This window comes from Ambystoma mexicanum, chromosome 10 (genome assembly GCF_040938575.1).
Source record: "Ambystoma mexicanum isolate Mex_15411 chromosome 10, UKY_AmexF1_1, whole genome shotgun sequence".
Lineage (NCBI taxonomy): Eukaryota > Metazoa > Chordata > Amphibia > Caudata > Ambystomatidae > Ambystoma > Ambystoma mexicanum.
In genome coordinates, this window is record NC_090932.1 from 234,032,947 (window position 1) to 234,047,927 (window position 14,981).

Genomic DNA, 14,981 nt, shown 5'->3' on the forward strand with positions numbered 1-14,981 from the left:
CTGGCCGCTCACTCTGGGCCCTCTTCCTGCTCCCACCAATGAGTCTAAGAGCCTCAGGGTCATATTTGACTCCACACTCTCCTTCCCTCCTCACATCTCTGACGTCTCTAAGAAGTCAAACTACCAGCTGCACCTCCTCAGAGGTATTCTTCCTGTAAGGTTGGCTTCAAGTTGTAACAATTGTTAATGACCCAGTCCATAGTATCAGGTGTCGTATCTCATCTGGTTTTAATTTTTCCAGATTGTTCACAGAATCGTCGACAAGTGTTTTAGTCACAAAGACCTTTTTCAGGACGTAGGGCAAGAAGTAATAGATCCGCCCTTTTCTGGAAACGTATAGGCCAATTTTCAATCTGAAAAAAACATAAAAACCATCAGGATATAGTGTCATCCCCATTTCTTCAGTATCGGTGATTAGTAATGTTACATGTGTACTTCTAATCCAAGACCTACTCATCCCCACGTTTCAACTCTAGGGATAGCGGGTAGGACGTCGGAATCAATCCTCCACTGGAATCTATAACCATATAAAGATCCTGTGGACCAACAGAGAAAGATCAAAATTCTCTGTTTTTCATCAGTAGTAGACAAAATCAAAATATATAGATCTACTTAGATTTCATAATATGTATGTATTAAAAAGTGTCTGCACTCAGAGTCTCCACTTGTTAGTGCGGTATAATATTTTCTTAGGGTTTCCTTAAATTTTAGCAGACGACCACAGGCTCCACCATCTGCAAGAACAAAAGATACACATGTATCCACACATGTATCCATTCATTCCTATACTAAAGTTAGATTAGAGCCGTGCAAATGCACCATACAAGTAAACTCACCCACACAATCCTGTATGGATCCTTCAGATGTTAATTCGTTGTCTCCGGCTGTAATTGTGTACAACAGCCGATTGTCACTTCTTAGAATACCTAAAGCAGTATAAAAATGGGGATTCCTTAATAAAAGGGCTCCGCCTCCTCATAAATGCCCCATATGTTACATAGTCAGAGTCCTGATAACACCTCTACGCAGTTGTGACAATAGTGTTGTATTAATAATGGAATAAGGGTGCAGCTACACCCATCATGGCATATCTGTTAGTACGTGTCCAGCAATTAGCACCGTAAAGTATATAGGTGGTACATGCTGATATAATCCTCCTAGAACGCTAGAGTATACATACCCCGTGCTCATCTCTGACTCGCTACGCACTCGTACAATGTTCAGAGAAATAGCCGTGTACTAATGATGTGATAATTCTTTATGAGACAACAACACTGCTCCCTGCATGCGCTTGAATAATCTACTCGCATGCTTTTCGTGAGAAAACAACATAAAGCATTTCTGAAAAACTCACCGATGTTTGTTCGTATACTCCTTGAGAACCTCGTCAACACCCCCAAATATTCCGCCGGCACGCCATTTCTGCCGAGACAGGGAAATAAACAAAGGACTTCGTTTATATCCCCATCATTTTCACTAGACACCGAAGACAGACAATGGGCCTCATTACACGGTAGGCGGTAAACCATGGCGCTATTAGCGCCATGGTTCATGCCGGTAATTTACCGGTACCGCCTTGGAGGAAAGGGGAATTACCGCCCCATTCCAAGGTTGGCGGGGCGGTAATTCCCCCTTCCACCATTGCTCTTCCCCATTCCCATTTTTGCCCCATAGGGCTCTATGGGAATGGGGAAGGCGCTAATTACGGTACCGCAAATTGCGGTACCGTAATTAGCTCCACTGGTCCCTTTGCGGGTTGGTTTTTAACGCCTGCAAAAAGCAGGCGTTAAATTCCCCAACCCGCAAAGGGACCTCGTAGTAAGGCGATAAGGATTTACCGGTACTGGTAAAATACCGGTACCGGTAAACCCTTACCGCCTACCGTGTAATGAGGCCCTATGTCTTCAATTGTGTTCAAACAGAACACAAAAAAGGGACCAAAAAACACACAGCGACCCAATAACAGGCAAGGGAAGTAGAAAACGCCTGAGTAATTGAACGACCACACATAAAATTAATTGGACTCCCTCAGCATAGGGACCAGGTCACTAACACATTATTTCATAATGCCAGTTTAGTGTGGCCGATTTTATTTCTATTAGTCTCACGTGAATTGTAGGCCCATTGCATAGATTTTTGTTAAGTGCATAACATTTCAACCATGGACGCACAAAATAAACCAGAATCCCATTTTCTTGAACCACACCATTAATGGAAATTAATACCCATTAATCACATATGCAAAAAAAAAAAAAAATTATACCGAGGCCCCTGTTTTCATTAACCAATTCCGCAATTTTTCAAAATACATCCTGGCACTTCATGATGGGATATTGTGCACAGAATGTATATGTATATATACACAATGGTTGTTAGTCAGTGTTGTTCATTTCCAGATATACAGTTTTCAGGATCTTTCACTTCCTTGCTCGATTTTTTAGACAGATGCTATATTCTAGATATAACTACATAACTCACTAGAGTACAAAATTACATCTATATTAATTAAAAATTTTCGTAATGATGGTGTTCCATTGCGCTGAGACATTCAGCCCATTCCGGACTGTGTCCAGAGTGTGGATCCATCGTTGTTCGATACGGTGCAATGTTGTACCTATATCACCACCTCTCATATTTTTGATGTGTTGGAGGACAAACCATCTTAAATCACTGTCTTTATGTTGCAGTTTCACAAAATGCTCAACGAGCAGTTTATCTGCCACTTTATTCCTTATACAACTATGTTCTGATATGCGTTGCCTGACCTCCCGTGTGGTTTTACACACATAAAGGAGTTGGCAAGGACAACTGATAACATAGATAACATTTTTTGTAAGACAGTTCGTGTGATGATTCATTTTCCACACTCTTTTGCTGTAATGGAATTCATGTTTAGTCTCGGTGAGTGGACAAGCCACACATTTTTCACATATATAATGCCCCAAAATGAGGGGCAATCCCCACTGATTATTGATAGATTGTTCCTTCATAGGCTCTCTGTAGGTATGTACCAATCTCTGTCTCAGATTTTGGTTTTGTTTGAATGCAAACATTGGTTTCTGTATTAATGACCCTGGCTGTTTGACCACATTCCATTTGTTTATAATCCTCTTTACATCTCCATTTATTGGATTAAATGTCGTCACACATACTAGGCGCTCATTCTTGTGTTTCTCTCGAGTGGTCAGGCATGTATCACGATTAGTATGTTCTGCTCTTTTCATTTGATCTTTCACCAGTCTTTTTGGGTAACCCCTATTCACAAGCCTCTCTTTAAGCTGTTCAGCATGAATTTTGAATTCCACTTTCTCCAAACAGTTCCTCCTAATACGTAAGAACTGACCATACAGTAAACTCGGACGTATGCTGGAAGGATGAAAACTATTGTTGACGAGGTTCTCACGGAGTATACGAACAAACACTGGTGAGCTTTTCAGAAATGGTTTATGTTTTCTCACGAAAAGCATGCAAGTAGATATTGAAGCGCATGCGGGGAGGAGTGTTGTTGTCTCATAGAATTATCACATCATTAGTACACAGCTATTTCTCTGAACATTGTACGAGTGCGTATCAAGTCAGAGGAAAGCATGGGGTATGTATACTCTAGCATTCTAGGAGGACTATATCAGCATGTACCACCTATAAACTTAGCGGTATTAATTGCGGGACACGTACTAACAGATATGACATGATGGGTGTAGCTGCACCCTTATTCCAGTATTAATACGACACAATTGTCACAACTGCGTAGAGGTGTTATCAGGACGCGATGACTATGTAATACATGGGGCATTTATGAGGAGGCAGAGCCCTTTATTAAGGAATCCCCATTTTTATACTCCTTTAGGTATTGTAAGAAGTGACCATCGGCTGTTGTACACAATTAAAGCCGGAGACAACGAACTAACATCTGAAGGATCCATACAGGATTATTGTGTGGGTGAGTTTACTTGTACGGTGCATTTGCACGGCTCTAATATAACTTTAGTGTAGGAATGAATGGATACATCTGTAGCTTTTGTTCTTGCAGATGGTGGAGCCTGTGGTCGTCTGCTAATATTTAATGACACCCTAAGAAAATATTATACCGCACTAACAAATGGAGACTGCGAGTGCAGACACTTTTTAATATATACATATCATGAAATATAAGTAGATCTAGATATTTTGATTTTGTTTTCGTCTACTACTGATGAAAAACCGAGAATTTAGATCTTTCTCCGTTGGTCCACAGGATCTTTATATGGTTATAGATTCCAGTGGAGGATTGATTCCGACGTCCTACCCGCTATCCCTAGAGTTGAAACGTGGGGGTGAGTAGGTCTTCATGTGTTTATGGATTAGAAGTACACATGTAACATTACTAGTCACCGATACTGAAGAAATAGGGATGACATTATATCCTGATGGTTTTTATGTTTTTTTAGATTGAAAATTGACCTATACGTTTCCAAAAAGGGCAGATCTATTACTTCTTGCCCTATGTCCTGAAGAAGGTCTTTGTGACCGAAACACGTGTCGACGATTCTCTGAACAATCTGGAAAAATAAAAACCAGATCAGATACGACACCCGATACTATGGACTGGGTCATTAACAATTGTTACAACTGAAGGAAATTCTGTGTAGTATTATGAATACACAATGTATTGGATGCCAAATTGGTTTTATATAGGAATGTGCGAATGAGCAAGTATGGGATTATGATTGAATGTTTGAGACATGAAAGGTATGTTGATGGAATTAATTAATTATTTTAAACTATACATACAATTATTTTGTCATGTGTCTATTGATTAAAATTTATAATTACTGAATAATCTATGTGTCAACCCGATCCACTGGTTCATGTCTTGCTTTAATTTCATGTACTTTACCTGAAGGTCCAGGGACCGAATTGCAGGTATACCCCTTTAGTTATAATTTGATACATGCACTGGTCACTTTGCTACCCTTTGAATTCGAGCCCAGGTAACTGCCCGTCCAGCTGCATACCCACACTGCCTCCTGGCACCCCCTGCACTTGTGGTCTGTATCTGTAACCCTACAGTCCACTGTCCTGCACTTATTAACCACCTGTTGGGTGCACTTCTAACGCTCACACTTGCCACTTGTTGGCTGCACTATTTGCTTGTCGTGTTTAGTCCTTGTCCTGCACTTGTCCATCCTCCCACCCCCCTCCCCTGGCACTTCTCCCCTCCCCGCACCCTGGCACTTGCGCGATCTCAAGGTCAATATGCCTAGTAATCGTTTTTTTTTGTCCTCCATCTGTTTCGCCTCCCTTGCATTGCCGCGCCGCACCTTGAGACACTTATGTAAAGGCGCGTTATAAATGCCATATCATATCCTTCTTGGAATATGTTGCCAGTCCATTGAAGGGAAGGATGTATCCAATATATTCTAATGAAGGCTGTTCAAATTCACACTTTCCGTTTCACATGATAACTTGATTTCAATAAGACATCCCGGAGAACATCAAAATGTCTTCTAAACAGTTAAAAAGCCAGATGTTTTCCATTTCGGGAAAATAATTGCATCCAAGAACCGCTAAATAATTGATGGAGATGCAAAGACCTATGGCATCAACCAATATTTATAATGCTAAACGAGCTATATGCCATGGCCTTGGACTTGGTCCTATTGTTCATTCTGAGCAGATCATATGCCTCTCTTTAATCAAGCTTGGTAAAGATCGAGGCATGAGAGTCTAATTATCCCTCAGATCATTCATAAAGGATAAATGCTTACTGTTAAAACAACACTAAACATTGCCTAACATTTCTGTTTTTTATGTTAGAAAAAACTGAATTTCACCAGCAGGCAATTTAGAAGGCACGGTTAGGTCATCCTCCACGTTTCTCCCGGATAGTTCTTTAGAACCTAGTAGATGTAGTAACAAACTGTAACATTGTCCCCTGGCTTTTATTTGAAGTGTGTTATTCGCATATCACAGACTCCTTATACACTAAACAGATATTCTTGTATTTCTAAATCAAAGAACGTTATTTACTATTTGCTGTACACAGAGTATGGTATGCCAATTTAGCACACTCTTGATCCTTCTTTCTCTATCTCTCTGCCCCCACTCTCTCCCTCTCTTCCCCCTGTCACTATCTCTGTCTGTCTGCATTTCTCCCTCTCTCTCTTTCCTTCTCTCACACTTTTCGTATTGGTCTCTTTCTATGTGTCAGATGTGTGTGGTTGCTAAAGCCGCCCAAGTTGTTGTTCACATATGCCTGACCACAAGAAAAAAAAAAAAAAAAAAAAAGGATTAGGGGGTCAGAGGGAGGAGGGAACGGCAGACGGCTGTTTTGCAAAAGCATCTATTACTAAAAAGGAATTATGCAATTGTGCGAACACGTTAATTTGTCCTTTTTAAAATGCTTATTTCTAAGGATTACTTCCAGTATATATTGTAGTAGTAATAAGAATGTTACACTTATCTTCCCGACCAAAGCACATTATTAAAACCTAGAATAACCATATAAAATATTTTTCTGATAGGTTAGCATTCAAAGATTGGGAGTCTGGCTTTCTCTTGTACTCTTTTGAAAGTTCCCAATGAGAAAGGGAACGAGACAAATAGCACCAGTGATGAGTCCAACCTGTTTAACAAAATATCGAAGAACATTTTGGGAATATGAGCACAGATCTTTATAGCTGACAAATATTACTGTGATTAAAGAGGTATATGGTTGATTCACTAAGTACGTAATGCACACTGGGCATTGTGATCATTTCATTTTTCACAACACTTGTCCTAAAATTAAAATATCTATAACATTGAAGCATATATAATGATTCAAGCAGCCCTTGTATTTGGATGTGAGGATAAAACAGCTGCAACATCAGTCACTCCTTTGGGGTTCAAGGGCTATCTTGACCCCTGGGCAGAATTTTAGCTGAATCTTAGAGTAATGATCACTGTGCACATGCTGAATTATCATTGCTAAGTCATCCAAAGATAATATTTTGTAAAGGATTGGCGGATTTAGGTGTTCAAGATGAACTGTCCAAAACCAAAATGGTGGTCACACAACAGCGACTATGATAGATTTTCCCAATCCACATTGTGGACACACAAGCCGTTGATACTGGATGCAAGCATGCATATATTTGATAACACATATCAAGAAACTGCTCGGAGTATGTTCGTGCATGTTGTCCCAGTCAGCACTAACTTTGAGTGTACTAAGATGAATAAGTTGATGAGTTATGGAATGTAGCTTTACTTATAATGCACACCATGGAAAGAACTGCCCCATTTCAACTAATTGCGATTTGCAAACCAGCCACATATGCCCATCATGGACCAAATCGCCCATGATGGATCAATTGGAGGTAACCAGGACTGCCCTTGATATTGAATACATTACACTGATTGTGAGGACTGATCGATTGGATTGTTGCCTATATATCTTTTATAAATACAATAGATTGAATGTGAAAAAAATTAATACCATTTCCCATACGAATCCCCTTTCTGGGATATATGGCATGTTTAGGTTGATAATCAGAGCTATAAAAAAGTATGTGTCTGAATTTAGTACATTTAACATTCGTCCGATCCATTTTCTAGAAATAACTTTTGCTTTTCCTTTAAACAAAGCGAGCTAAAAGGGGACATTTTAAGTTTACTGGTATCCTGCCAGCAATTCCAGTGGGATACCGGCAAACTGACCTACCGTTTCTACCGCCCGATATCCCAGTATTATCAGTATATTACAGGCAGCAGAAAGGGTGGTAAAACCCCATTCCATGGAGGGGATTGCTGGTATTTCGGCGCCGGTAATACCAGTGCCGGAAATACTGTTATTTTTTGCCAGTGGGTGCCCGATTTACCTCCAACTCTTGGCTGGAGGTAATTCAGTGAACCCCCCACCGACAAACTTGTAATTTGGTGGTCCGGGAAAAGTGCTACTCACGGAAATACCAGCACTCTCACTGGACCTTTGCCCCGGCCGGCAAAGTTATAATGACCCCCAAAGTCTTTTGTTTAGAAGTTTAAAGATCCATACAAACTGGTGAGTCAGAGGACTACGGTAATGAACGTGTAGCAACAGGAACATAAATAATGGTATTCACTGAAAACAATTCATAACAAGAACCCACAAAACAAACAAGGACACCATAATAAAAACAGCTGACAAAAGGTGGTACTGTGGTGGTCATGGATATAAAGAAATACAAAAAGGGAGACAAAAAGATAACTTCTTGACACAAATTATAACCAGGAACCTAGTGATGACCCCACCACGGAGTACAAAAAAAAACTCAAACAAATCATCAAGGAGATGTCAAGCAGTATTGAGGAACATCTCCAACATCACATACCATACAATTCAACCTCTTGGTCATTCTATATTGTCCTAAAGATCAGCAAACTTGAAATTCTGGACCGATTATCTCTTGAGCAAACATATGGACCAAATCCTTATCTGGATAAATTTAATCCATCAAGGGGTTTCATGGGAGGACAGACCAGACACACATCTGTTCGGGGAACACATCCTCAGGAAGATTCAAGTGGTACAATATGTACCACTTCATGTACTCCTGGCCACATTAGATATCACCTCAATCCAACATTCCGCTAGAAGATCAAATAACTGCATGCTGGAAATTCTCACAGAAAGCAAGCAGCAAGATAGACCTCCCAATCAGAGATGCATCCTACAAAAAAAACAGACCGGGCATGGGCACAAAAGACACCTCAGTATAGGAAGCACTCACAATTACAATCATAGAAATTGTTGAATTTTCTTGATCTGGAGAAAACCTGGCGATTCCCTTAAGCAATTCTATGAATCATAAAATGGCTTAAACCATGACGTTCACCACAGAACCTGCTTCCAGGATACCAACATCTCTGTTTGGTGGTATGGCTGTTTACAAGAAACCCATGCAAGGGAACAAATACCTGCACAGGTCATGTTCCATCCAAGTGAGTCAAAACTGTTTATTATCTACCGCCACACCATCTGGTACCCATGCATATGTGCCAATAGGAAGACAAGGATCAATTAGCTCACCACAATCCATAGATTCTTATTGCAAAAAGGGCCACTTAGCCAGACAAACGGTCAGGGAATTTTGACTGTGCTTTGGAAATACTCAGACAGCCTGCTACAATATAAGACAATGGAAAGATAGAACAAATGCCCTTACTACCCATCTATAGTTCAGTAGCAACACAATTGATAAAAACCTACAACCAATATTCAGCAGAGAGACATTTTCGAAGAAACTTCCTCAATTGCATACAAGGAACCAAGAAATCTAGCGCAGTCCCTGACCACAAGTGCATTTCAACCACATTGAGAGCAAATATAGCCTCAAACATACCCATGCAATGTTAGAAGATTAAAAACGGGACTACAGATCTGGCCGAATCTGCCATTGCTAACCCACAGAATCAAACAATACAGATAAAAGGAACATACAACTGCAAATCGCTCAATGTTGTATGCATCACCCAATGCAAAAATGCCCACAAGGTAAGCATGCTTGTGAGACTTGCTAGGAGGCATATGAAAGAACGAAGGGGTCTCGACATAAAAAGGTTTTCATATGCTGTGAGGCCTTCGGGCGATTTTGGTGCGTTATTAAGAATTTAAATAAATATAAATAAATACCACTGATCTAAAGTAACCTCCTGTCTTATTGGTGGTCAGTTCTGAATGTCCTCCCACTTTCTTCATCTTAACCCTTCTAACACGGATATCCTCTTTTTCCTCCCTCCTCTTCTTCCCCACTTTCTCCTTTCCATCTCTCTCCTTTCTGCCCATTTAATTTTTTTTAGCTCTGCCCTTAACTTTGGAGACATCTTTCACTCCACTTTTTTTCCTCACACATCTCCCTTACAGCACGTAACTGACGCTTTCATCTTTTCAATCTTTGTCATGCCCAACCTTTCCTCTTTTTTCCATGCCGCCACACTTCTTATTTCCTGCCTTATCTTCTCCTGTATGGACTAATACTCAGCTGTTCTGATTGGTCTCCCTGCCTCTCATCTAATGCCCCTATAGTCTATCTATAGTTCTGTTATCTGCCTTCTTTTTCTTCTGCGCCCCGACTCCTGTATCTCATCCTCTCCAAGATCTGCTTTCATCTTACCCTTGGAATCTCTATTATCATTCAATGTCTTCATGGCCTTGCTCCTCATCTTTCATCCCTGGTTTCTTCTACCCGCCCTCTTGTTTCCAGTTCTATCATTCCCAAACCCTCATGCACTTTCTCTCGCTTTTATTCATTCTCCCTTTTAGCACCAAGTATTGGGATTCTCCCCCGCTTTCTATCTGTTCTTCACCCTCCTATCACATCTTTTGCACCCGTTTAAAAGACCATCTTTTCTATCTGACACCTAACGCTCTCTACCTCTTTTGCATCTGTTATTTCACGTTCTTCATTATTGTAGTACCATATTTTTCATCTAACTGTGTAAAGCGGTTCGGCGAACGCAACATAATAGACAAATACAGATAAATACAAAAAAGTACATTTTAATGGCATGAATCACAATATATCTATGTAGAGTGATATAGACGATTTCATGGAATCTACAGGGATGATCAACAATGTCAATTTAAAAAGAGTGAAACATGTTGGATTTGGTTTTTACAAAACCAAAAATCTGAGGGAATAGCATGACATTACTGATTGGCACATTTATTTATAAATATTTGACATAAGGGTGCTTCCCTATCTGGGAAAGTTGTGCCAGTTCAAATAGATGTGGTGAACATACAGACCTACAATCACTAGCAGGGCTAGCAGCAGAGTCCGTTTTCTCTGCCCATTTGGTCCAGGTGGTAAACAATTGACTGGGCTCAGTAACAAGATTTAAGGCAGGGGAAACTTTGTAATGTACAGTTTTCCTGCATTGCACTGAAGTGCTGGTTAAGTACATATAGGAGTACTTAGCTTTAGGTTTACACATTAGGGTGTAATTAGATACACACTTGTAATATTTGTCTAAGGGGTAACATTAGGCTTTTTGCTCTCTTTCAGGACACTTGAAAAAGTGACTTGATTGCCAAAACATGTGGATGATAGTAGCTGTGAAAAAAGGTCATTGAGCACCACTACCGGGTTTGGCAGCAATTAATTTTGCAGAATTACCGCCCAACCCAATTATTGTTAAAGCTACTTAGTCCCGGAAATTTACAGCAGGACTGCAAGGTGGCTGAAAGATGTGTAATTCCCTATTTTTGGAGTTCATAAAACTCCATCGTGGCTTGCCGGATTTACAGAAGGTGGTAGTTTTGCCCGATTCAAATAAGCTGATTAATGGCTTGAGAATGTAGAATTAATCTAAAACAATTTGCTGGAGGTAAATTCTCCACTTCAAGACGAGCCCTATAATTCAGCGGTGGGGTAAAAAAGTGGAGGTAATTTAAGTACCGCTAAAATAGTGGCGTTAACTGAATGACTGCCAATTTTCTAATGCACCACTGAACTTGCATGAGGCGCAGCGGTCACACAAAAACCTGATTGGATGAATGCTCTACAAGAAGGAAATAGAAAATTCAAGTACTGTGTATCCTTACAAAAATCTGAAAGTCCCTAGTACAAGGTAGTGATATTTTGCCTAAATTGACTTCACCAACTTTCAGTCAAAACAAACAAAAAAAAGTCAACTGGCTGGTATTTGTAAGATATTGTCATTTAATTAATTGTATGTGCTATACATACAGGTACCAAGTAACCTCAACAGCTGGTTAAAGTCCCAGAGGAAAAGAGGTTCCACTGAGCTGCAGGTTTAGGTCATGTTTCTGGGGTGGTGGTAGTAAGAAGATGTAGCTAGAGTGTCCAATAACCCCTGGAGGTCTGGTCAGGGGGTTTATGAGTAGGTGGAGCACAGGGGTGTGAAACCCAGATGTGATGACCGTGAGGGTTATGTGGCTTTGCAAGGCTTGTCATGCCTGTTCATTTAATCAGACTTGATGTGGGTCCCGCCATGATTACATGCTAGGGTAGCAAGTCAGGGAGCACTAGGATCACACAACTAAATAAGATTTTTAAAACAGAGGCACAAAACAATGAAATGCAGGAGGTTCACAGATGGAAAGCAAACACACCCAAGTCCAATTTACTTAGGAGTCACAAGTGCACAAGTGGAAGATGAATGTTAAATTGCAGCAAAGAAATGAGAAGGACATTAGGAGAGAAAGTGGTGGAGGTCAGCCAAACTCACTTCAAGTCTGCAGGAGCAAAAATAGTCTAGGAACCCATGAGCTTGGGAGAAGGAATTAATCAGGAGGACAGAGCATATTTCGAACAGGGATACGGCCCTCCAGTACCCTCCTCGGCCCGGACAGGCACAGACATGAGTCTTAGCAGTGGGGCCTTTGGTAGGGGGGACCGGCGTTAGTCTGCCGGCTTCTGGGTGGGTTGGTTGGTCTACTGTACAATGGAGCCAATCGGAGCACAGTCAGGCTGCAGCGCAGACATTCTAATCTAACATCCATTCCTACAGCCGGTACCCTCTGCAGCTGCATCACCTGGATGGTTTGGCGCAACTCCTCCACTTGATGTCTCAGGTCATACTCTAGGGCAGTGTACAGAGACACCAATGGACTTGGTAAACTGTACACTGTGTCCTCTATCTCGCCTTTCAGAGTACGCAATCGTCAGACCAGTTCATCAAAGGGTGGTGGCAGTGCTGCAGATAAGATTTTAAGGTGGGAGTATTTGACACCCTATTTTTAAACTTTGAAAGTAAATGTGATTTCAAGAGAGTAAAAATTGGCTTTCTCCTTTGCAAGAGAGTAAAACGTATGCAACATCCAGTGACATGTACAAAAACTGTATGGAAATCATTACAATGCGGCAGCTTTCTGCATTGTGACAGAAAGGCAGGTTTCTCACATGGTGTCGTGACACAAACCCCCGTTCACAAATGTAACAGATGAACACTAAAACAGAGTTTCCCTTGTATATAAAGAAAGGCTACAACAGCAGTATAAGCTTTTTAACTCTTCGCTCACACAAAGCAGGACAGCTCAAGTTGAAACCGTGCAGGCTTCCCCAACACAACACAAAAGCAAATCAGGGCAACCCCAATGAAAACTTTTATCATGTAGAACAGGCGGAAATCAGTGCAAGGTGTAAAGCAGGGGTAGAAGATTCCCACATAGAGAACAGATTAGGACCGTGTCTGCGCAGTATTTATTTTTATTTTATTTATTTTTTACATTTGTATAGCACACAAGCAGCCCTTGGGCATCGCAGCGCTGTTGTAGAAACTCCTCTCAAATACAACAGGTGTAACATAGCCTTGGTAGTGCACACTCCACTCCTAATACCAAAAAGGAGTTACATGGATCTCAGTAGATAATGCTTTCCTCACAAAGAACAGGAACATTGTGCGTCTCAACAATGCAAGAGTATCACACTTGGAACATATACATTGTGGGCCATAACAGAAGTGTCACTTGCATAGAGAAGGAACTGCATGGGATGGAGCAGTGCAAGCACTGCAACACTGAAGAGGTAAATGAAGGGCCATAGCAGTGCAAGCTACACTTCATAGGCCTCAGCAGTTCAATTACTGTCACAAACATGCACAGCATGTGCATCACCGATACAGCAGTTGTTGAACCACCCACATAGAACAGGAACAGTTAATTGCCTCAGCAGTGCACGATCCCCAAAGATAGAACTAACATAACTTTGATAGCAACTAGACAAAATACCTAGGCTAACTCAAATCAGAAAAGCTTTGCATAGTAAGAATTCAGTAAACCATAATTCGAAGGAATTCAGCCTTAGAAAACGAAATTATTCTATACCAATTCCCAGCTACTCTACAGCTGGTTCACTTCCTAAAACATGTTGCAGAAGGGGATGTTAATCTAAAACAGGATGATAGTGACTCAATACGCCTTTTATTATTTCCCTACGGTTTGACCATTTGATCTCTTCAGACTATACTTTAATTTTTAAAACGCAGAAAACCTTGCCAATTATACATTAAAGCAAACATGAATTGTATTGTGTGTTTTGAGGTTCAATAGAACTGTCTTTTGATGTTTAATGAAATTCTTCATTTCCTGGAACTACTGCTACCTAATGGTATGCCAGTGTTGTTAAGATCCAACAATGCAGGGACTCTTCTAAATTCTATACCTAACCTCATGGTCAAATTTTGGTTGGACAGAGTTAATGATTTGTCATTTATATAGCCCTTTTGGCAAAGCGCTGTGCACAGAACATATTTACATACAATTATCACCCATCCGAAGTTGGTACGCATTTATCGACCTCAGAAGGATAAAAGGCTGAGTTTGCCTTGCCGGGATTCGAACCAGCAAACTGCAGATAAAACATAGATAGCAACAGCAAGCGCTCAACGGGCTGAGCTATCTGACCAGCAAACGTCCTTCAGAGGTTGGTAAACTGTCTATTGACTGAGGTATAATAGTCACAGTGCCTAGAAGTTGGACGAATGATGCATGAAGCGCTACCTAAAAAAGTTAAATACCTGTCTGGATTATCACTACAGGGACAGGTTTGGCTGAGTTTCTACTTACAAATGAAACTCCTTTTTATTCGTTTTTTGAGCAGTGCTTGCACTTCCTGGAGAGGAAGTTTGTGGACACCTGCTGTTTTTCGCATTGTTAGATACAACCCAATGTCAGGGTTGATGTTCTCCCCCGCACCCCACTAATTATCTTGAGTCATGTATTGCATCAAAAATAGGTGTGCTCTAGGCCCATTAGTTTTTTTGAACTTCCTGGAGAGTCAGGTTTTGGAGGTTTTAATTGTAGTATTTAAGATTTGAAAGAGGCTGTAACACCCGTCTTTAGTGCAATTACAATCCCTCACCCTTGAGCAAGGACTCTGCTACCACTGACCATTTATAGTAATAAACCCCATTGACTGCAAGTTGAGGTTGAATGGGTGTAAACCAGACCTTGCATACTCGTTTTATAATTCGAGTGTACATTGAAATTATAAGTGTAAACATTTTTTGCCTCC

General features: G+C 40.7%; 1 protein-coding gene across 7 annotated transcripts in view; it reads right to left on the reverse strand.

Annotated features, from left to right (window-relative positions):
* LOC138491311 (outer mitochondrial transmembrane helix translocase-like) overlaps window positions 1-14,981 on the reverse strand; it is a 444,827-nt gene that overhangs the window by 384,022 nt on the left and 45,824 nt on the right. The window contains exon 2 of one of the 7 annotated variants that reach the window (XM_069617756.1): window positions 1,355-1,422. The exons of 5 other annotated variants lie outside the window; for them this stretch is intronic. The gene's annotated coding sequence lies outside the window, so the exon portion shown is untranslated. Of the gene's footprint in view, window positions 1-836; window positions 861-1,354; window positions 1,423-14,981 lie in introns of those variants that run through there. One more of the 7 variants, XM_069617758.1, reaches the window with a different exon arrangement.